At 41.9% G+C, this 23965-nt stretch overlaps 1 protein-coding gene across 1 annotated transcript in view; it reads right to left on the reverse strand.

Moving 5' to 3' along the window:
- The window catches only part of LOC111954519 (sodium/potassium-transporting ATPase subunit beta-1-interacting protein 2), a 180629-nt gene that overhangs the window by 105656 nt on the left and 51008 nt on the right, over positions 1–23965 (reverse strand). The gene's annotated exons all lie outside the window — the stretch shown is intronic.

The raw sequence follows: 23965 nt of genomic DNA on the forward strand, positions 1-23965 counted from the left end.
TATCTGCAACTAACAATCTCCTTACTGTAAAGGCACTGTCCTTACTAATAAAGGTATGTCGGAGCACTCCATTTATTACAGTTGGAGGAGTGAAAAAAATGCCTGGCAGGATAATTGGATTTCCCTCCCTGTAAATTCCATATGAACGAATAGGAAATGGCCTTGAAATATTTGTGAGATCTCAGTTTAACAAACTGCCGCCTGAATTCGAGAGCTCGAAGTATGTATGTTCGTGATTGTAATTCTTCACTAGTGTTCCTTCTATTGACTGTTGATGAGCTTTGACGATCACAACAGATGCCACAACTAAATGAACTTCTCCTTTGAGTGCTCCATTCCTCTCCATGTCGCTAAGCAACATTTTATGAATGTAATTTCATCTCGTCAAAACATCAAGTTTCTCTCTATTAAATCCAGTCTGTCCATGGCTCAGTCCAGTCCAGAGCTGACCAGCTGAAGATCCCTCACACTGGGCTTCTGATTAAGAATAAGCTATGCTACCTGCCGATCCACAAATCTCCCTGCTGATTCTGTCCCATGCTGTCTGTCTGTATGTCTATGGCAGCCTAGCTAGCTGCTATACATCTGATACTGTATGACTCATAGATCATGAATCAGAATGCACAGTTAGGTCCATGTGGCAGGGTCCTACTGTCATTCCAGACACAATGACTCACTGCTCACTGCTCAATGACTCAGTTTTTCCCAGATTAATGATAGTGTTTTTAAAGAACTTTCCTCCGAAATACAAAGGCTGAGCTTGGCATTTTTCAATTTCATTGCCAACTATTCAGAGCTCAGCTTACTTTGTTTCATTGTATGACATGTAATGACCCTCTTTTAATGCTTGGTTTATAAGAGCTATTGCTCAGGGGATGAGATTTCTCTCCATTTACAGGATCTTCATTGTAAAAGTGCCGGCACAACTGTTATTCATCCAGCAGGAACTGAGAAATTAAAAAAATGTTGTTTTGAAAAAATATCTAATTGAAAGTGAATTAGCTACTAGTTAGTGGCTTTCATTATGATCTAGTACATTAGACTGTCTTTTTTCCTAAGGTGATGTAGGCTATTCCACCACTGGTATGTAAATTGTTTGGTATCTATGCTAAGCTGTTCCTGACACCTATCTTGTCTGTTTATCTGGGCCAGTCTCCATGGTGACCCTCTGTCATTTCATGTATCAGTGGAATGAAAGGAAAACTGGTGTTTTTCCATCTGTTTCTTTCCATAAAATACTGAATACAGTCATAGCAAAAGGGAGTCAGAGTCAGGGATCAACGCTAGCTCCTCCACGCCCCCTACCACCCTGCAAAGACCTCTTATAAAAAGCACCTTTCTGTCTAATATGACACCCGTCAGGTCCTCCTCTCAGAGGCATTGTTAACTTGTTTCTGCTGAACTGCAAAAGGCACAAAGAAAATGTATGATGGTAATTAGCAGCACTCAGCATTTCCATGGTATTGGAGAAGGAGAAGCACTCATGAAAAGCTGCATGCACCTCGCCATATTAGCTACTAAAGCGGAGAGCCCAGAGAGTCCTGATGGGAGCCCATATGGCAGCACAAAAGCAGTCTGCCGCCTGGATTAGAAAGGTAAACAACAAGGAAACATGCTATATTGCTGCAATTAAACATGCAGCGCTTCCACACCACATTTACATGTATAAGGCTCAACCCAAATAACAGCCATTGGTGAATTGTAACCCCTAGCACTAGTTACCTGATAATATCTCAATGTCAAAGCTGCCTGGGAGTACACTTGGGAGTACCTGGTGTTATTGGATGAACTCCCAGACACCCAGAGACTCATCTGCCTCGGTATCACAGGCCCTGTACAACGTTGAGAGAAGAAAGAGGCTTCAGGGCTTTCCTCACTGCCTGACACAGAGAGACAAACCTTGGGCTATTGTTGGAATCAGAGGGTCCCTAGTCATTAATGTGGCCCCTGAGCCCACTTTCATCAACACAAATAAGAACAGCTCTCCCAAGCAGCTGTGCACAGAGTAATTATCCATACATTAGTAATTATAAACATACATTTGGGGGGAACCCATTATTGAGTGGGTCAGAAGAGTGGCCCTATTCTCCAGGGAAATCCAAATAACATGCCAGATCCTAAGAGAAGGAATGTCTCAGTAGGCTGTAACCCTTTATCTGACAAAACATCTGCAAGGGCAATCGGTAGGCCCTACACCAAATTTGAAAAAAAAATGGAATAAGTAAACCATGAAACTCCACAAATCTGTCATTATATATTGTCATGGTGTTCTGTTTTTCATACACAAGAGTGAATTTAGTTGATCAATCTGTTTGGTCATGCTGTTTTGCATAACACCTTCATTTTACCCTCCTGAAAAGAGTTGGAAAGAACCTCATTACTGAGGTATAACATAAGGAATCCTGGCTGAATACAGGAAAAGAAGTGCACACTTCAGCTCTACAACTGCTGATTGAAATGGAAGTTTATCCTCCGAGCTTCGCCAAAGCTTAGGGGTTTTCTTTTTTTCTCCAAGTGTGGAGGAGACATGAGCTGCCTCTAATCACTGAGACAAAAGCCAATCAATCAGTGGTGGCAGCATGAATAGAGAGGCAGGCAGCTTCATGCTGCATTCAGACAATGCTCGGGAGGCTGTACGACACACAGTGGCTCTGACCAGAGCACATTAGCCCCAGAGTGTGGGGAGGTAACAGGAGGGAATGTGCAGCCTGGACTAGTGGGTTCCCTCTCATGCAAAATCACAGATAAGGCCTTCACCATTCTCCATCACTAGTACTACAAATCCACCTGCAAAGGTGTTTTAATGGTACTCCAAACATTCAGTTAAGCTAGACTACAGAACCTGGGGGAGAGAAACACACCAAGGTAGAAATTGATTTGTTAAACAAATAGCACATCAACGCTTATCGACTGGATGGCACACTGGGTATTTTGTTTTGCAGATAATAAGGGATGTTGTTTAGCTTTCGAGGAAAGTAGGAATCAGAGGCTCTAATAATAATTTTAGTGTGACATGGAAAATTGTACTGTAGCATACATGTTCATTTCTGTGTATGTCCATTTCTGTCCCTGCAGGAAGTTGGCTACTGTATAAATTATTTCCTTCTGTATATTAAACCAATCCCATGCTTGGCGAGGTTTCATAATTTATTCACTGTGAACGTGAAAAACAAATATATTTAAAATATATTCAGGCTAGATCATTTAAAAAGGTTTGAAACCAATCTCTCACATCTGCAGAGGGTAAGACTGTCTCTCAAAACACTCTTGGATGGAAAGAAAACATTTATGCAAAATGTATGATCCAAAATTAATATGTACTAGATTTCTCAGAGACATCACTTTCACAAGATATTCATGAGATGATCCTAACGATATATATAATCTGATAAATAATAAAGCGCAACCTTTTTGCCAATATAAACGAGTCAAATAAACTTTTTTGTTTTACCAGATAAAATATTAAACAACAGCAACACACTTTAAAAATGCTGACATTTTGAATCATTTTCTCCCCCACTTTGCCGTATAGATGTTTAAAAAGAGAGAGAAAACAACTAATAATATATGCACAAGTTTCATGAAATATTCATCAACATCATGTGCATGCATGTGTGAGATGACGGAAGAATTGTAAAGTCATGAAAAATATATGGGTGGAGGCTGGGGGGGTCCAAGATATGAGAGGGGGTGTCACCTTTTTTTGCTTTGGGGAGTGTTGTGTGTTTTTTTATTGGGCACAGTTTACATTCGTTGTTTTGCAGGTGTTCCTACATTTTTCATTCCGTCCTGCTTGCATGCGCTTCCCTATCAAACCCCTGGTTCAACCAATGCCCTCCGGGACAAGTGTTCTGCCACTGACAGGCCGCGTGCGCACTGCCACGGACAGGTTCGTTGTTTGAATGAATTAATGAATTTCTCTCTGTCTGTCCCATAGGCTACGTTTATAATGCATCAATGCTGCAATGTATCAATTTATCACCACCAGCCTAGGCTAGGCTACTACAGTAAATGTAGGTGACCACCTGTGTACTATGCAAGAGACAGACAAAAAAATATTGCCCGGTGTCACGTTCCTGACCTGTTTTCTCTTGTTTTGTATTTATTTAGTATGGTCAGGGCGTGAGTTGGGTGGGTTGTCTATGTGTTGTTTTCTATGTTGGGGTTTTGTGCGTTCGGCCTGGTATGATTCTCAATCAGAGGCAGCTGTCAATCGTTGTCCCTGATTGAGAATCATACTTAGGCAGCCGGGGTTCACGTGTGTGTTTGTGGGTGTTTGTATTTCGTGTCAGTGTTCGTGCCACACGGGACTGTCTTTCGGTTTGATTCGCTTTTGTTATTTTGTTTCGTGTAGTGTTCAGTTTATTGTTAATAAATCATGGACACTTTCCACTCTGCGTCTTGGTCCGATCCCTACACCTCCTCTTCAGACGAAGAGGAGGAAATCTGCCGTTACACCCGGAGTTTGACCATATCAATAACTGCTGACAAAGATTTAGGCTACATAGATGTCTCTCTCTCTCCCTTTCCTTTCCTTGTCTTTCCTAGTCAGTTCATTTGATACGCTACATTGTTTAGGCATAATCCTAATGTTGCCTACTTTCTGATATCCTACAGCCAGGATTAGAAGGTAGGCCTAGGTTTTTAATACGTTTTTAGGAAAGGAGAAATGTAATTTGTCCTTGTGTCTGAGATGCGCTGGTAGCTTTGATTGTCCATTCAGAAAGTCTCCGAAAGTAGCCTATCTGGACTGAGGAATGATATAACTGACATAAGCATAACAAAAATGAAAGCAAGTGCCATGATGATCAGCATATACATATATACAAAAGTATTCAAAATAGTGGAATCTGCTATTTTAGTTACACACGTTGCTGACAGGTGTATAAAATGGAGCACACAGCCATGCAATCTCCATAGACAAACATTGGCAGTAAAATGGCCTTATAGAAGAGCTCAGTGACTTTCAACGTGGCACCGTCATAGGATGCCACCTTTCCAACAAGTCAGTTTGTCAAATTTCTGCCCTAATAGAGCTGCCCCGGTCAACTGTAAGTGCTGTTATTGTGAAGTGGAAACATCTCGGAGCAACAACGGCCAGCCGCAAAGTGGTAGGCCACACAAGTTCACCGAACGGGACCGCCAAGTACTGAAGCGTAAAAATCGTCTGTCCTCGGTTGCAACACTCACTATCGAGTTCCAAACAGCCTCTGGGAGCAACTTCAGAACAAGAACTGTTCGTCGGGATCTTCATGAAATGGGTTTCCATGGCCGAGCAGCGGCACACAAGCCTAAGATCACCATGCGCAATACTAAGCGTCGGCTGGAGTGGTGTAAAGCTTGCCGCCATTGGACTCTGGAGCAGGGGAAACCCATTCTCTGGAGTGATGAATCACATTTCACCATCTGGCAGTCCGATAAACAAATCTGGGTTTGGCGGATGCCAGGAGAACTCCACCTGGCGTGTAGGAGGAAGAATGGTCTTGGGATGTTTGTCATGGTTCGGGCCCCTTAGTTCCAGTAAAGGGAAATCTTAAGAACATGACTGGCCTGAACAGATCCCTGACCTCAACCCAATCTAACACCTTTGGAATGAATTGGAACGTCGACTGCGAGCCAGGCCTAATCGCCCAACATCAGTGCCCGACCTAACTAATGCTCTTGTGGCTGAATGGAAGCAAGTCCCCGCAGCAACGTTCCAACATCTAGTGGAAAGCCTTCCCAGAAGAGTGGAGGCTGTTATAGCAGCAAAGGGGGGACCAACTCCATGTTAATGCCCATGACTTTGTAAGGAGATCCAGGTGTCCACATACCTTTGTCCATGTTGTGTATGTGCTGGAATGACAACAGGCGCCAGTTTTGCATTTCTTCTCTTCGGCTGAGATGCAACTGAAGCAAACACTCCTGTGATAATTGAATCATCTTGTGATATTTTCAGTAGTAACATATTGCCACTGCCACTGCCTTCTCAAATGCAAGAGAATTACTGCAGCAGCAGCGTTTGTGACGTTGTGCAAATATTTCGTCAAAGTTGGGGGATAAAACGGCATTGGAGTTGGTGTGAAAAGGGATATACTCTGGTCGCAATCATTATTGTGAGATAATTAAATGAAGGGGGGGAGGGTGTAGTGCAACAAGGGTCATATACATTTTTCTAACATTGGTGAAGGGGGCAAAACATTTTTTAGGATAGCTCGAGTTGGATCCCCCCAGTAATTATCGAATGGTCCGTTACCACAGAGGGAGGGATGAGATAAATGAAGTAGCTTTTGTGGAAGTGGAATCACTAAATATGATACACCCAGAGATGGTAGAGGGATCTAGAGTGCCTTCGGAATGTATTCAGACACCTTCACTTTTTCCATATTTTGTTACATTTCAGCCTTATTCTAAAATTGATTATTTACTTTTTTTTCATCATTTTTATTTTTATTTTCATCAATCTACACACAATACCCCATAATGACAAAGCAAAAACATTTTTTTTTAGTAAAAAAAAATATATACTGAAATATTACATTTACTTAAGTATTCAGACCCTTTACAGCATGGGTGTCAAACTCTGGCCCGCGGGCCAAATTTAGCCCGCGGGGTAATTATATTTGGCCCGCGAGACAATACCAAATTACTACTAGAGCTGGCCCGCCGGTATTATACAGCGCATTCACCGCTAATACTACGAATCCCATAATGCTCTGCTGTTGTTTTCGCGCGCCAATCAGGACAGGACCCAGAAACGCCCTCTCCTCTGTGACAGTAGTCATAGCAACATAGACGCTACAACTGTCAGCGCGCTATCCCTTCCCAAAAATGGCGAAAAGAAAGGCAGAAAACAGGAGCTTTCTGGACAAGTGGGAGGCAGAATATCTGTTTACATATGTAAAAGACAAACCTGTTTGTCTTGTTTGTGGAGTCAACGTGGCTGTAAGTAAGGAGTACAACATTAGATGACACTATGAAACGAAACACCATTTTTTAAAAACATTTTTAGTCATTTAGCAGACGCTCTTATCCAGAGCGACTTACAGTAGAGTGCATACATTTTTACATACTGAGACAAGGATATCCCTACCGGCCAAACCCTCCCTACCGGCCAAACCCTCCCTAACCCAGACGACGCTATGCCAATTGTGCGTCGCCCCACGGATCTCCCGGTTGCGGCCGGCTGCGACAGAGCCTGGGCGCGAACCCAGCCCAGCCTGGGCGCGAACCCAGAGACTCTGGTGGCGCAGCTAGCACTGCGATGCAGTGCCCTAGACCACTGCGCCACCCGGGAGATGACAAATATGACAAATACAAGGACCTGGACATGACTCAAAGGAGCCAGAAAGTAGAGGAGATGAAAATAAGTTTGGTTTCACAACAGAATATGTTCAAAAAAGCCACATCACAAAGTGAGGCTGCTGTAAAGGCTAGTTATATAGTGGCAGCAGAGATCGCAAAATCAGCCCGGCCCTTTAATGAGGGAGAGTTCGTGAAAAAGTGCATGATGAAAGTTTGTGACCTCGTATGTATGCCCAGAGAAAAAGCAAGCATTTTCAAACGTGAGCCTGAGCAGGAACACAGTAGCTGATCGCACATGTGATCTTGCCACCAATCTGTATGACCAGCKGATGGAAAAGGGAAAAGATTTAGAGATTCAGAGCCTGAGCCCAGACATTGATGAACTAGCATCCAAGAAGAGATGCCAGGTATCTGGCTTGGGCACATCAGATTAGATCAGTGTGCAATAATTAACGTTTTCTTTGTRCACTTTTTCTTSCTWCAAGGCATGGGCTTGAATGGTTGATTGATTTATTATCATTTTATTTGTAAAATTATTAGCCARTGGAAAAAGTTTATTTTGGTATTTAAATCAGAAGGCTGCAAATAGAAAAGAGGCATACGATTTTTATTTAAATTTTATTTATTTAATAAATGAATGCCATTGATGTGTTTTTTCATTTGAAATTCGATTTTGCATGTCTCCACTATTAAATTATATATTGTATGGTAATAAGCGATGCTTGTTCCATATTCAATGTTAAAGCAAAACTTGTTTGGGTCCATATTAAAAGGTTCATTTGTTCAATGTTGGCCCGCGACTTTGTTCAGGTTTTACATTTTGGCCCACTGGGTATTTGGGTTTGACACCCCTGCTTTACAGCATCAAGTCTTCTTGGGTATGACACTACAAGCTTGGCACACCTGTATTTGGGGAGTTCCTTCTTTTCTTCTCTGCAGATCCTGTCAACCTCTCTCAGAGTTCCATCTTGGTTTCATCAGACCAGAGAATGTTGTTTCTCATGGTCTGAAAGCCTTTAGGTGCCTTTTGGCAAACTCATAGCAGGCTGTCATGTGCCTTTTACTGAGGAGTGGCTTCCGTCTGGCCACTCTACCATAAAGGCCTGGTTGGTAGAGTGCTGCAGAGATGGATATCCTTCTGGAATGTTCTCCCATCTMCACAGAGGAACTCTAAAGCTCTGTCAGAGTGACCATCAGGTTCTTGGTCACCTCCATGACAAAAGCCCTTTTCCCCCGATTGCTCAGTTTGGCCGGACGGCCAGCTCTAGGAAGAATCTTGGTGGTTCCAAACGTCTTCCATTTAAGAAGGATGGAGGCCACTCTTTTCTTGGGGACCTTCAATGCTGCAGAAATTATTTGGTACCCATCCCCAAATCTGTGCCTCGACACAATCCTGTCTCGTAGCTCTACGAACAATTCCTTCGACCTCATGGCTTGATTTTTGCTCTGACATGCACTGTCAACTGTGGGACCTTATATAGACAGGTGTGTGCCTTTCCAAATCTGTCACGTCCTGACCATAGAAAGCTTTTATTTTCTATGGTAGAGTAGGTCTGGGTGTGACTGGGGGATGGTTCAAGTTTATATTTTCTATGTGGGGTTCTACGTTTATTTTCTATGTTGGTGATTTGTATGATTCCCAATTAGAGGCAGCTGGTTATCATTGTCTCTAATTGGGGATCATACTTAAGTAGCATTTTTTCCACCTGTGGGTTATGGGATATTGTTTATGTTTAGTTGCCTGTTAGCACTGCATTGTCGTCACGTTTCGTTTATTCTTTATTTGTTTTGTCTTTGCTAAAGTTTCACTTTATTCTTCAATAAATATGTGGAACTCTACATACGCTGCGCCTTGGTCCGTCTACACTAACGAATGTGACAAAATCATGTCCAATCAACTGAATTTACCACAGGTGGACTCCAATCAAGTTGTAAAATCATCTCAAAGGATAATCAATGGAAACAGGATGCACCTCAGTTCAATATCGAGTCTCATAGCAAACAGTCTGAATACTTATGTAAACAAGGTATTTCTGTTTTTTCTAAAAACCTGTTTTCGGGTATTGTGTGTAGATTGCTGAGGACAATGTTTAATTTAATCAATTTTGAGAATAAGGCTAAGAATAACGTAACAAAATGTGGAAAAAGTCAAGGGGTCTTAATACTTCCCGAAGGCACTGTATTTGGTGTGATGAAAGCATTCCGACAATAATGGTGTATCCAGTAGAGCTCCTTGGGGAACACCTTCCCTCTCTGCTAAATACAATGACAAGCCTTCAGCGCCTGAGATATGCACATAATAATGCAGCTACCTTTGTTCTGCCATAGCAGTAGTCACTTTCTGCACTGCTACACCTGAGGACAAGATCTACCAATCTAACACAGTTCCACTAGAGGAACAACAAGACTTAATCTGAGAGGAACAAATCTGAGAATCAATCAATATGCTCATGTTGATTTAATTTCTTATTTTGCTGTGGTTTTATGTACTGTACCCTTGCGAGTACATTGAATGTGATGATGGTGGTAGAGTATGTGTAAAGTTATAGTTTCATATACCCAACAAAAGGCTTTGAACATCCTTTTTATTTCTCTTTACCTGTCAGTCAATTGGATGTCAAGTGGTGAAGAGCAACCATTTAATGAATGTGTCCTTAAAAATGACTTTAACATTCAATTGGCCTATGTATAATTATGCCTTCATCAAAGCACAGCAGGGTGGGGTTACCAGGTAGTGATGATTAAAGATGCTAATCTACAAACACATATTTAAAGGTATAATATTGTTATATTCATACTTATTCCTCCAAACCAATAGTCCTATTTATAACGGTTGAGCAAGACACACAATAGCCTATGTGGTCCATGAACCCAGAGGACATTCTAACAGTATATGAGTCCGTCATTGTACTATAGTGAGGTATGTTCCTATTAAAGATGGTTCTGTGAATGTAGGCTACATGTACCATCTTCAATGATAAAAGACTCAGACCTACAGGGGCTTTGAAAGTGACAAATGCAGGCCCTTGGGTGTATGACAGGCCACATCGAGATGGAGAGGAGGGAATGGACAAACCACAGCGAAAGATGCAGTGATGTGAAACTAGCCTACATGTTCAACTGAGTACCAAAAGTGTCTCACACACTGCTTGAGTCTGTATGGATAACGATTCATTGAATTTTTATGAATATAAACCAGTGCTTTTGGAAATACACTGTAACATTCAGTGAATATGTAATTACAGACATAAAGTGTTCTTGTGATTGAACCAATGAGCAGTTAAACAAAATGGAGTCAAATTATAAATGAATTCTGCAACATTATACAAATAACAGTCATTCAAAATGCATCAGCTCCATCAACATCTTATCAACTTTGTGTTTGTAATGTCCGTTTCATGAACACTAACTGCTTTCTGCGCTGATTGAAATAAGCATTTATGCGACACATGACAGCTATCTCAAACTGAATGTGCTGTCTGTCAGTTAGGAAACAAACACAGCTAATGTACTACAGGAAATACTGTACCATATCGTTTTCAGAACTGGGATAAGTGTATATGTGGGCTGCTAACTCATTCAAAGGGCAATATGACACAGATCCATAGCTATGGCAAATTCTGCCTACAAATGAGAGATCTCTTTTTTCTCAGTACAATTTCTGTTGCAACCCCTATGGAGATCACATCAACAACTTCTAGGGTAAGGCTCCTCCACCAGTCCACCAGTTATATGACATAACCATGATAAAAAACAATAACCAACATAATGAGTATCATAAGCTGCATACAAAATGTTCAACTACTGGATGTTTTTCTCTCCGCTGAAAATAAACGACCTCTTAACCCATGCCAGGTGCTCTATTGTGCTCTCTGGTCATAAATGTACTATATTTTCCTTTTTATGATTTTGGGTGTTATCGGCCACCATCAGCACCGGCCTGTACCCTAAATACCCTAAGCTCTCTCCTAGCCCCTTACACTAAGTCTGAATTTGTCCTGCTAGGTTACCTAAACTGGGACATGCTTAAACCACCTGATAAAGTCTTAAATCAAGGTGACTCCCTAAATCTTTCTCAGATTATTACCAATCCCACAAGATATGAAGTTGATGTTTTTCTTACAAATAATCCTGATAGGTATCAGTCTGGGGTTTTCTGTAATAACCTTAGTGATGACTGTTTTACAGCCTATGTTTGTAATGGCTGCTCTGTGAAACGACCTGTCCTGATTTGTCATAGATGCTTGCTAAAAAACTTCAAATTAGAAACAAGTGCAATTATTGGAGTAGCGATGAACTTTGAGTCCCTAATCACCTGAGTCCCTAATCTTTGAGACCCTAATAGAAATTATTGGAGTAGCGATGATCTTTGAGTCCCTAATCACCTGGCAGGGCCAGAGAATCACAGCAAGGGTATTTTATTCCCAACCGTGCCTGCCTGAGAGCCTTCCCACTGGGCAAAAGCTTGTTGAATAACATTGTTTCCACATCATTTCAACCAAAAAATGTAATGTGATCAAATCTAACTTTAATTGTCACATGCTTCGTAAACAACAGGTGTAGATTAACAGTGAAATGCTTACTCACGGGCCCTTCCCAACAATGCAAAAAAGAATAGAAAAAGAATAAAACATGGAATAAATACACAATGAGTAACGATAACTTGGCTATTTACACGGGTTACCAGCACAGAGTTGATGTGCAGGGGTACGAGGTAATTGAGGTAGATATGTACATATATGTAGGGATAAAGTGACTAAGCAACAGGATAGATAATAAACAGTAGCAAGCAGCGTATGTGATGAGTCAAAAGAGTTAGTGGCAAAAGGGTCAATGCAGATAGTCGGGAAGCTATTTGGTTAACTATTTAACTAACTATTTAGCAGTCTTATGGCTTGGGGATAGAAGCTGTTCAGGGTGCTGTTGGTTCCAGACTTGGTGCATCGGTACCGCTTGCCGTGCGGTAGCAGAGAGAACAGTCTATGACTTGGGTGGCTGGAGTCTTTGACCATTTTTCGAGTCTTCTTCTGACACCGTCTGGTATAGAGGTCCTGGATGGCAGGGAGCTCAGCCACAGTGATGAAATGTGATTTGATTCTGGTTGGGATATGTAGGTTCCTGTCACTGTGGGGGGGACGTCGTCAATGCACTTATTGATGAGGTGACTACCTCTTGAAGCTGGTTGAGAGAATGCCAAGAGTGTGCAAAGCTGTCATCAAGGCAAAGGGTGGCTACTTTGAAGAATCTGAAATATAAAATATATTTTGATTTGTTTAACACTTTTTGGTTACTACATGATTCCATATGTGTTATTTCATTGTTTTGATGGCTTCACTATTATTCTACAATGTAGAAAATAGTAAAAATAAAGAAGAATGAGTAGGTGTGTCCAAACTTTTGACTGGTACTGTAAATCAAAACTAGACATTGAACTGTGCCCAGTGGGTTATTTATAATATCAGCCATTGAGGAGCCCCCAGGAACTGATGACTAGCCCTCGTTTGCAACACTAGGCTTCTTAAGAACCAATGGGGGGAGCATTAATGACATTGTAAGGGCTGTCGCTCTCCTCATCCTCAGACGAGGAGAGGAGAGAAGGATCATCAGACCAAAATGCAGCTTCAGGGAAATAAGCCATCCTTTTATTTTATAACAGGGAAAAAACTGATGATGATGGCGACACGAAAACAAACACTTTAACAAACTTACAAAACAAGAAAACGACGTCGACGAAACCTGAACATAAACTTACATAACTAAACATAAACTCACGGACAGGAAACAGACGACATCAAAATGAACGAACAGCCAAACAGTCCCGTAAGGTATCGACACGACACAGACACGGAAGACATCACAGGAGACAATCACCCACAAACAAACAGTGAGAACACCCTACCTAAATATGACTCTTAATTAGAGGAGAACACAAAACACCTGCCTCTAATTAAGAGCCATACCAGGCAACCAAAACCAACATAGAAACAGATAACATAGACTGCCCACCCAAAACACATGCCCTGACCATAAACACATACAAAAACAACATAAAACAGGTCAGGACCGTTACAGACATGAGTGAGGATAGCTTCAGGAAAAAGGGGACAGAGTTTGAATAAAACTCATCAGGATATGGATAAGTGTTAGCCTAATGAGGATAATTAATTTCAATATTTGTTTGCATTTCAAGGAGCCCTGGTGAAGTATCAGTGTTGCCTGAGGGCCACTAGCCCGATGAGCTCTGAACCAGCAATAGACCTCTGTGTTGCCAACATGGCTGGAAAATGTGACTTGACACTATGCAGCAAGTGGCTATTATGAACTACCACAGACAGTCTATTGTAAGCAACAAGTGGCCGACAAATTCGCCAATTCATCCGCAATTACTATGAAATGCTTCATGATGAATTAAGCTTCGGAATGCAAAATAATCTGACAAACTCCGGAGGGCAAAACTGAATAATGTGGTCCAGTTTTAATAGCATTAAAGTTCTATTCCTCATAACAAGATATCAATGGGGTTTTACGGTAATTGGATGACCTTAAACTGTGATCTCGGTTTTAGATGTATTAATTGCCTGTTTTTTATTGATTTATCTGGCTAGAGAGCTTGTTGGGGAACATGGTATCTTCAAACTCATTAAAAGCTTTCGGGGGACTTCTGCTCTGATGACTGAATTACTAGGGCTGGAACAATTACTGTATAAGTGTGTAACTGACGGTTATGAATGAAGACCCTCATGAAAATAAAATAAACGCCATCATCATAATTTTTTTAAATTAATTTGTGTAACGAACAGCTGACTGAAAATGGCCGGGCATTTATGCTATTTGCCTCATGACTCTTACATGCTTTGTTGACTATGAACTTGCTTGTTTACCCAACCGTGGGACAGACTATGTTTGTTACCACACTCTGGACTCTGACTCTCTATTGGTTACACAGACTCTTGGCCTCCCATCATATTCTAACCACCTCTCGCCAGCTTTGTATTCATGTTACCTGATGAAATTGCTGTACAATATGATCTTGTTGCCATCTAATGCGCATTCAAATGTTATAAATCAACACTGCAGAGCTCTCCCTGTCCTCTGCCGTGCCCTGATTGTATTACTGCTGATTATATCTGGAAATGTGCCTGTGCACCCTGGCCCATCTAGTGTTGCTAGCCGCAATTCTGATTTGTGCTCTGATATCTGCTTCACTGATTTCTGCTTTCGTAAAAGTCTGGGTTTTCTGCACGTTAACACTAGAAGCTTATTCCCTAAAATTGATCAATTGAAAATGTGGGTTCACAGCTCCAATCCAGAGGTGTTGGTTGTTACTGAGATGTGGTTAAGAAAGTGTGTTTTGAACACTGATGTTAATAACCTTTCTGGTTATAACCTTTTTCGGAAAGACAAATTTCCAAAGGTGGTGGAGTGGCAATCTTTACCAAGGAACACCTTCAATGCTCAATTGTCTCCACCAAGTCTGACCCCAAACAATTTGATTTAATTGTTTTAAGCATTAAACTTTCAAATAATTATTTGTTGAATGTTGCTGGGTGTTATCGGCCACCATCAGCACTGGCCTGTACCCTAAATGCCCTAAGCTCTCTCCTAGCCCCTTACACTAAGTTTGAATTTGTCCTGCTAAGTGACCTAAACTGGGACATGCTTAAACCACCTGATCAAGTCTTAAAGCAAGGGGACTCCCTAAATCTTTCTCAGATTATTACCAATCCCACAAGATATGACTCCAAACACCCAGAAAAGGTTACTCTCCTTGATGTTATTCTTACAAATAATCCTGATAGGTATCAGTCTGGGGTTTTCTGTAATGACCTTAGTGATCACTGTTTTACAGCCTATGTTCGTAATGACTGCTCTGTGAAACGACCTGTCCTGAATTGTCATAGATGCTTGCTAAAAAACTTTAATGAGCCTGAATTCTCGTTCAGGCAAGTTAGAAATAAGTGCACTCAGGCTATCCGGAAGGCCAAAGTTACTTTAAGGAGCAGTTTTCTCTCTGTGGGTCTAACCCCAAGAAGATCTGGAAAACAGTTAAAGACCTGGAGAATAAACCCTCCTCCTCACAGCTGCCCATGTCCCTTAATGTCTATGATGTGGTGGTTACTGACAAGGAGGACATGGCTGAGCTCTTTAATCACCACTTCATTAAGTCAGGATTCCTATTGGACTCTGCCATGCCTCCTCGCCCGTCCAACATTTCCTCATCTCCCACCCCTTCTAATGCGACAATCCCCGATGCTTCTCCCTCTTTTCCCCCTGCCCCGCTACAAAGTTTCTCCCTGCAGGCAGTCACTGAGTACGAGGTGCTAAAGGAGCTCCTTATTAGACTTGACCACAAAAAAACATCTGGGTCACATGGTTTAGACCCTTATTCTGGAAGGTAGCCACGGTGCATCCTTTATTTAAAAGGGGATATCAAGCTGATCCTAACTGTTATAGGCCAATTTCTATTTTGCCCTGTTCATCAAAAACGTTGGAAAAACTTGTCAATAATCAACTGACTGGCTTTCTTGACGTTTATAGTATTATCTCGGGTACGCAATCTGGTTTCCGCTAAGGTATTGGAATCTGGTTTCCGCTAAGGTATTGGATGTGTCACTGCAACCTTAAAGATCCTAAATTATGTCACCATTGCCCTTGATTCTAAGCAATGTTGTGCTGCTATTTTTATTGACTTTGCCAAAGCTTTTGATACGGTAGACCATTCCATTCTTGTGGGCCAGCTAAGGAGTACTGGTGTCTCTGAGGGGTCTTTGACCTGGTTTGCTAACTACCTCTCTCAAAGAGTGCAGTGTATAAAGTCAGAACATCTGCTGTCTCAGCCACTGCATGTCACCAAGGGAGTCCCAAAAGGCTCGATCCTAGGTCCCACGCTCTTCTCAATTTACATAAACAACATAGCTCAAGCAGTAGGAAGCTTGGGAGCATCCATTTATATGCAGATGATACAGTCTTATACTCAGCTGGCCCCTCCCCGTATTTTGTGTTAAACGCTCTACAACAAGGCTTTCTTAGTGTCCAACATGCTTTCTCTGCCCTTAACCTTGTTCTGAACACCTCCAAAACAAAGGTAATGTGGTTAGGTAAGAAGAATGCCCCTCTCCCCACAGGTGTGATTACTACCTCTGAGGGATTAGAGCTTGAGGTAGTCACCTCATACAAGTACTTGGGAGTATGGCTAGATGGTGCACTGTCCTTCTCTCAGCACACATCAAAGCTGCAGGCTAAGGTTAAATCTAGACTTGGTTTCCTCTATCGTAATCGCTCCTCTTTCACCCCAGCTGCCAAACTAACCCTGATTCAGATGACCATCCTACCCATGCTAGACTACGGAGACATAATTTATAGATCGGCAGGTAAGGGTGCTCTCGAGCGGCTAGATGTTCTTCACCATTCAGCCATCAGATTTGCCACCAATGCTCCTTATAGGACACATCGCTGCACTCTATACTACTCTGTAAACTGGTCATCACTGTCATACCCTTCGCAAGACCCACTGGTTGATGCTTATTTATAAAACCCTCTTAGGCCTCACTCCCCCCTATCTGAGATACCTACTGCAGCCATCATCCTCCACATACAACACCCGTTCTGCCAGTCACATTCTGTTAAAGGTCCCCAAAGCACACACATCCCTGGGTTGCTCCTCTTTTCAGTTCGCTGCAGCTAGTGACTGGAACGAGGTGCAAAAAGCACTCAAACTGGGCAGTTTTATCTCCATCTCTTCATTCAAAGACTCAATCATGGACACTCTTACTGACAGTTGTGGCTGCTTCTCGTGATGTATTTGTTTTCTCTACCTTCTTGCCCTTTGTGCTGTTGTCTGTGCCCAATAATGTTTGTACCATGTTTTGTGCTGCTACAGTACCATGTTGTGCTGCTACCATGTTGTTGTCATGTTATGTTGCTACCATGCTGTATTTTCATGTGTTGCTGCCATGCTATGTTGTTGTCTTAGGTCTCTCTTTATGTAATGTTGTGCTGTCTCTCTTGTCGTGATGTGTGTTTTGTCCTATATTTTTATTTTATTTTTAATCCCAGCCCCCATCCCCGCAGGACGCCTTTTGCCTTTTGGTAGGCCGTCATTGTAAATAAGAATTTGTTCTTAACTGACTTACCTAGTTAAATAAAGGTTAAATAAAACCTTTCACTTGGGCATTCATGCAATTGAGTTCGTTTTGGCTGTAACATGGGCTCTTATTAACACTGTGATGAAACTTTGTTGCTCCTCGCTGAAACAAGCAAACACATCTTCAGTTGCTTAGGCAACGCCCTCCACAATGCAGCAGCATCACCCATAGAAATAGAATGAATAGAACAGGCATGGAACCTCTAACACTGGCAATTTGTCTGGTCAACTCATGGGTACACTCACAATGGCTACTGGGTATTGTGATGCACTATTTTCCATGGTAATTTAGAATGTCCATTCAAATTAAGTTAACTGATGTGGCTCATGCAATGGAATGTATTTTTTTTCTGTTGAGTTGAATCAACAATTCACAGCACATATTTTACTTCCTGCTTTGCTCCTATGGGTACACTCGCAATGGCTGCCAGTCCACCCATCATGCCATCATTGACTTGAATGGGGATCCCTGTTCTATTCATTATATTTCTATGGCACCACATGCAGTCAGGAGAGGAGAAATGTGAAAAAAGGCTGTATCCTGCAGATTTGCTACAATTTATATGAATCAAAAATCTGTGATGAATATGGCTAAAATTGTGATTGCGAGACACATGGCTATATAATGTACTGTACAACAGAAAGATATGCTGAACTGCATAAAGAGTCACACAAAAAAAAACATACAAATCAATGGGGGGCAGGGATGAAAGCAGGCCTATATTAAGCTATGGAGCCTCAAAGGCGACTGTGTAGAAAAGACAAAAAAACAACAAGGCATTCTCTTTAAGCTCTGGAAACCCAGAATGATTTGTTGATTAACGTGCAGTGGACTAGAACAGCTGGAGATATGAAATTCATTGATGAAGTCTCGCATAAATGCACTGAGTCATTCCACACAACCTAGCCTATTTGTTCTGCTCTTAATTTCCACAGGCTCAGAGGAGGGAGGCTACGTGTACCTGATCCAAGCCCTAGGAATAAAGCCTCACTGTACACACCCGGTGCATTCAAATGAATTCCATCAGTCTGAAATAACTCATGCATGCTGTCTGTTGTTGTTCTCATTGCTTTTGTAAATCAAGCAGCATCAACCAAGCCCTCTGAAATGTTATGTAATTCATAAACAACCTGCTGTGTGGCTACTGGCAAGGTGCTGACACTAACCTTAGGTTCACTGTTCGATATGAATATCTGTGATTTACAAAACGTTTTTTCACTTCATTATAAAGTAGATGTTATGTGTGGGTTTAAACATATTCACTGAACAAAAATATAAATTGAACATGTAAAGTGTTGGTTGTTTCATGAGCTGAAATAAAATATGTTCCATGCGTACTCCTTTCTTCACATCCCTGTTAGTGAGCATTTCTCCTTTGCCAAGAAAATCCATTCACCTGTCAGAAGTGGCATATCAAGAAGCTGATTAAACAGCATGATCTCTACACAGGTGCACCTTGTACTGCTGACAAAAAAGGCCACTCTAAAATGTGCAGTTTTGCCACAGATGTCTCCAGTTTTGAGGGAGCATGCAATTGGCATGTTAACTACAGGAACGTCCAACAGAGCTGTTGCCAGAGAATTTAATGTTMACTTCTCTACCATAAGCCGCCTCCAACGTCGCTTTATAGAATTTGGCAGGCCCCGTGTAACCAACGCCAGCCCAGGACCTCCACATCCGGCTTCTTTACCTGCGGGATCATCTGAGACCAGCCACCCGGACAGCTCATCTGCGTGCTTTTCGTCCACACCAGGGTGTGTTCGGTGTGACTGTAGTTCGGTGTCGTGACCAACTTCAGTGGGCAAATGCTCACCTTCGATGGCTACTGGCACGCTGAAGAAGTGTGCTCTTAATGGACGAATCCCGGTTTCAACTGTACCGGGCAGATGGCAGACAGCATCTGATCCACACCCTCACCTTTTTTTTTATGTATCTGTGACCAACAGATTCATATCTGTATTCCCAGTCATGTGAAATCCATCGATTAAGGCCTAACAAATTATCTCAATTGACTGATTTCCTTATATGAACTGTAACTCAGTAAAATCTTTCAAAGTGTTGCATGTTGCGCTTATATTTTTGCTCAGTATAGTCTTAGTATAGGATGAGAGATGCAACAAACACCACAAAGGATTTTGAAATGTTTATATTAACAATTGCTCAATGTCACTAAATATTGACTGTGTGCGTTATCATGATCAAAGTAAACATGATTCAACACAGCACTCCAGTCATACAAAGAGACGCAATTCTTCTCAGCCTGAGCACTCTATATGAATTTATTTTGGGTCAGTGAGATGAGTGCACCGGAGACAAAGGCTTGAATATTCATTGGGTTCTGTGCTACATCTTATGTAAATCCTCCTTTCCAACCCAAACATGTTGAACAGAGCCAGTATTACCCAGGTCAACCTGTCACAATCCCCGGTGACAGGCCCCCTCCGGAGAGGAACATGTGTTGATCAGGCCGGCACCGTCCATTCACTCCAATCTACCGAAGGGCGGCGAGTGGGGGGGTAAAAGTCCCTTCCCAATTACTACACAGCCGTCAGGGCTGACGGAGTCAGGGAGAGCCATGGTGGTGGTGGTGCAGGCAACCATGCAACAACAGGCACTATTGAGGAAGGCTACGCATCAGTGTCCCAGACCTCCTGGCTGTCTATGGCCATTACCAAGAGACAAACCCAGATCGGCCATAAGGAGAGCAAGACCATTAGAGGCCTAGGCCAAAGACAGTGGGCGACTCTGTGGCTAGCTATAATTTACATTTACATAAGAGCTTGCGTTCTCTCGGACACTCATTCCTAAACAGAGAGGTTTAAAAGCTATGAGTCATGACACACACTTCTGGGAAAGGGAGCTGGCAGTTTCTCTACTGATGAGAGGGAAAGTATATTTCAAATAATTCTAATGGAATTGCATCAGGATGTGCTCACAACTGGATGCAGTGTATTTGTCCATTGCTCAGGAGAGCTGTGCCACTGACATGTCTCTTGAAAATGACAGAGAGCGTTGGCAGTCACTCCGAGAGCAGTGGGAAGTAAAATACTTCCAATTCTAATGTAAAGTCAAGCTTTCTTCGGACCCTTTTCATGTTGTAACACACACAGATGTTTCCAATTACATGGACTGTGGGTGTAAAAGTCTGATTGAACTTTTCTGGAAATGTTTTAACCAGACCCATAGGTTTCTCTTATTTAAATATTTGTCCAGTCCAGGATAAAAAAGAAACAACAATGTTACAAAGATCAGTATGTTTTTGGAGAACAGACCCCTGAGAGAAGCTAAGCCATTACAAGTGACAGCAGCAGCATTTACAGGTGATAACATCATCACACAAAGGTCAACACCTATCTGATATCTATTCAGCCAACATCCTATGTCGTAAAGGAGAGGATATTATGTTAGTTTAGCTTCCATCACAGCCAATCAAAGGGATTTACGGCAATTGTCTGATGATTCTGTGTGACCTTTTAAAAGCCAGTGATCAAATTCTGCTTCACAATGGATTATTGAGGGACAAGAAAAGATAAGAAAAGTTACGATCATCTTTAATTATAATAATCCTTGAAATTGTGTGCCTTTAAAAAAAGCTTGGTTGGATGGGCCTGAGAGCTGTGAAATGTAATACTCTGGCCCTGAGCTCCCATAAAACAGAGCCTTTGTATCTTGACTTTAGCAAAGTTAACTGGCCATTCCTAGGTCAGCAGGGGCTGTTATTGAAACTTCCTGAGCCTTAATGATATCTGTCCACCAGGAGGAGAATTGATCGACTGCGTCGTCCTGCAGTCCACAGCAGAGAGCAGCTGATTGCCCGATCCATCAATCAATTATCTGCCCACGTCATCGATCAGATACAGCACTAAGCCCCGGAAACTACAGATGTAAGATCTTAATTTGAGCCAGCTACAGCAGGAAAATAATCCTGCACCAACAGGAAATGTGAATTATTGTTGTAGTGGTTGATACAAATCAAGTCTGAAATTTCTGTGGAAATTACAAACTTCAGAAGCCTTTTAAACCTCAAATACACTACATGTTTTAAATGTCCTGCATTGCTAGAAAGTTCTCCTGCAACAGAGTAATCAAATTAAGATCCTAAATCTGTATATAGCCAATTTTAGCCTCTCAGGGAWGGGCAAAAGAAGAGATGGAAAGTATTGCGATGGTGTTTGAAATTTAGTAGAGGTAATGGCTAGAGCAAATCACAGCTAATCATTTCCCGAGTGCTTGTTTTGTTGTTGTTGTTTTCCCAATTACTTGTTTTGAAATGATTATATACTGATGTGTTCAAGTGTTTAACTTTATCTCCCATGTGAAACTAGTTCTACACCAGGCGGTATCAGAGGAAGGCCCTAAAAATTGTCAAAGACCCCAGCCACCCCAGTCATAGACTGTTCTCTCTAATACCGCATGGCAAGCGGTACCGGAGTGCCAAGTCTAGGACAAAAAGGCTTCAACAGTTTTTACCCCCAAGCCATAAGACTCCTGAACAGGTAATCAAATGGCTACCCGAACTATTTGCATTGTGTGCCCCCCCAACCCCTCTTTTTACGCTGCTGCTACTCTCTGTTTATCATATATGCATAGTCACTTTAACAATACATTCATGTACATACTACCTCAATTGGGCCGACCAACCAGTGCTCCCCCACATTGGCTAACCGGGCTATCTGCATTGTGTCCCACCTCCCGCCAACCCCCTCTTTTATGATACTGCTTCTCTCTGTTCATCATATATGCATAGTCACTTTAACCATATTGTCACGTTCTGACCTTTATTTTCCTTTGTTTTGTCTTTAGTTAGTATGGTCAGGGCGTGAGTTGGGGTGGGCAGTTCTATGTTGTCTGTTTCTATGTGGGGTTTTCTAGTTTGGCCTGACATGGTTCTCAATCAGAGGCAGGTGTTTTGTGTTGTCTCTGATTGGGAACCATATTTAGGTAGTCTGTTTTGTATTGTRGGTKGTGGGTKATTGTCTATGTCATTACGTAAGTTGCCTGTGTCTGCACTTGTCGTAGTATAKCTTCACGTTCGTTYGTTTGTTGTTTTGTTAGTTTGTCAAGTGTTCTTCGTTTCATCTTCGTTAAATAAATTCAAGTATGTATTCAAACCACGCTGCGCTTTGGTCCGATCCTTGCTCCTCCTCAGACGAGGAGGATTACGACGTTCGTGACACATATCTACATGTACATACTACCTCAATCAGCCTGACTAACCGGTGTCTGTATGTAGCCTCGCTACTTTTATAGCCTCGCTACTGTATATAGCCTGTCTTTTTACTGTTGTTTTATTTCTTTATCTACCTATTGTTCACCTAATACCTTTTTTGCACTATTGGTTAGAGCCAGTAAGTAAGCATTTCACTCTAAGGTCTACACCTGTTGTATTTGGCGCACCTGACAAATAAACTTTGATTTGATTTGATTATATTTATCTTAATAGTTTTGACTCCATTTTGAACTGAGCTCTTGCATCTACCTATACTTTACTGGAGACTATTTGTGACGATTCTGTGAGCGTGAAACATCACTGCAGTGTCCAATACTCATTAAGAGTCAYGAGAACTATGTAATCATTAATATAATAGTCATGCACTGGAGTCATAATAGTACTGTAAGTGCCTACCTAGGAAATTATACTTCTCTAAAGGCTCCGTGCTGTACAGCACTTAAATCCTTATTCAGATATTTTCAAAGGATGTGAAGTGCACTGGAGAACATATACACTGAACAAAAAATATAAACGCAACATGCAACAATTTCAAAGATTTTATTGAGTTACAGTTCATATGAGGAAATCAGTGAATTGAAATAAATTCATTAGGCCCTAATCTATGGATTAACATGACAGGGAATACAGATATGCATCTGTTGGTAAACAGATACCTTAAAAAAAAGGTGAGGGCGTGGATAAGACAACCAGTCAGTATCTGGAGTGACCACCATTTTCCTCTTGCAGTGCGACACATCTCCTTCGCATAGAGTTGATCAGGCTGCTTTTCATTGTGGCCTGTGGAATGTTGTCCCACTCCTCTTCAATGGCTGTGCCAAGTTGCTGGATATTGGCAGGAACTGGAACACGCTGTCGTACACGTCGATCCAGAGCATCCCAAACATGCTCAATGGGTGACATATCTGGGGAGTATGCAGGCCATTTTCAGCTTCCAGGAATTGTGTACAGATCCTTGCGACATGGGGCTGTGCATTATCATTCTAAAACATGAGGTGAATGGCACGAAAATGGGCCTCAGGATCTCATCACGGTATCTCTGTGCATTCAAATTGACATCGATAAAATCCAATTGTGTTCATTGTCCGTAGCTTATGCCTTCCCATACCATAATCCCACCGCCACCATGGGGTACTCTGTTCACAACGTTAACATTAGCAAATCTCTCACCCACACAACGCCATACACACTATACACGCTGTCAGCTGCAGTCAGTTCAAGACCCTGGTGAGGATGACGAGGACGCAGATGAGCTTTCCTGAGACTGTTTCTGACAGTTTGTAAGGAAATTCTTCAGTTGTGCAAA

This window comes from Salvelinus sp. IW2-2015, linkage group LG28, assembly GCF_002910315.2.
Source record: "Salvelinus sp. IW2-2015 linkage group LG28, ASM291031v2, whole genome shotgun sequence".
Lineage (NCBI taxonomy): Eukaryota > Metazoa > Chordata > Actinopteri > Salmoniformes > Salmonidae > Salvelinus > Salvelinus sp. IW2-2015.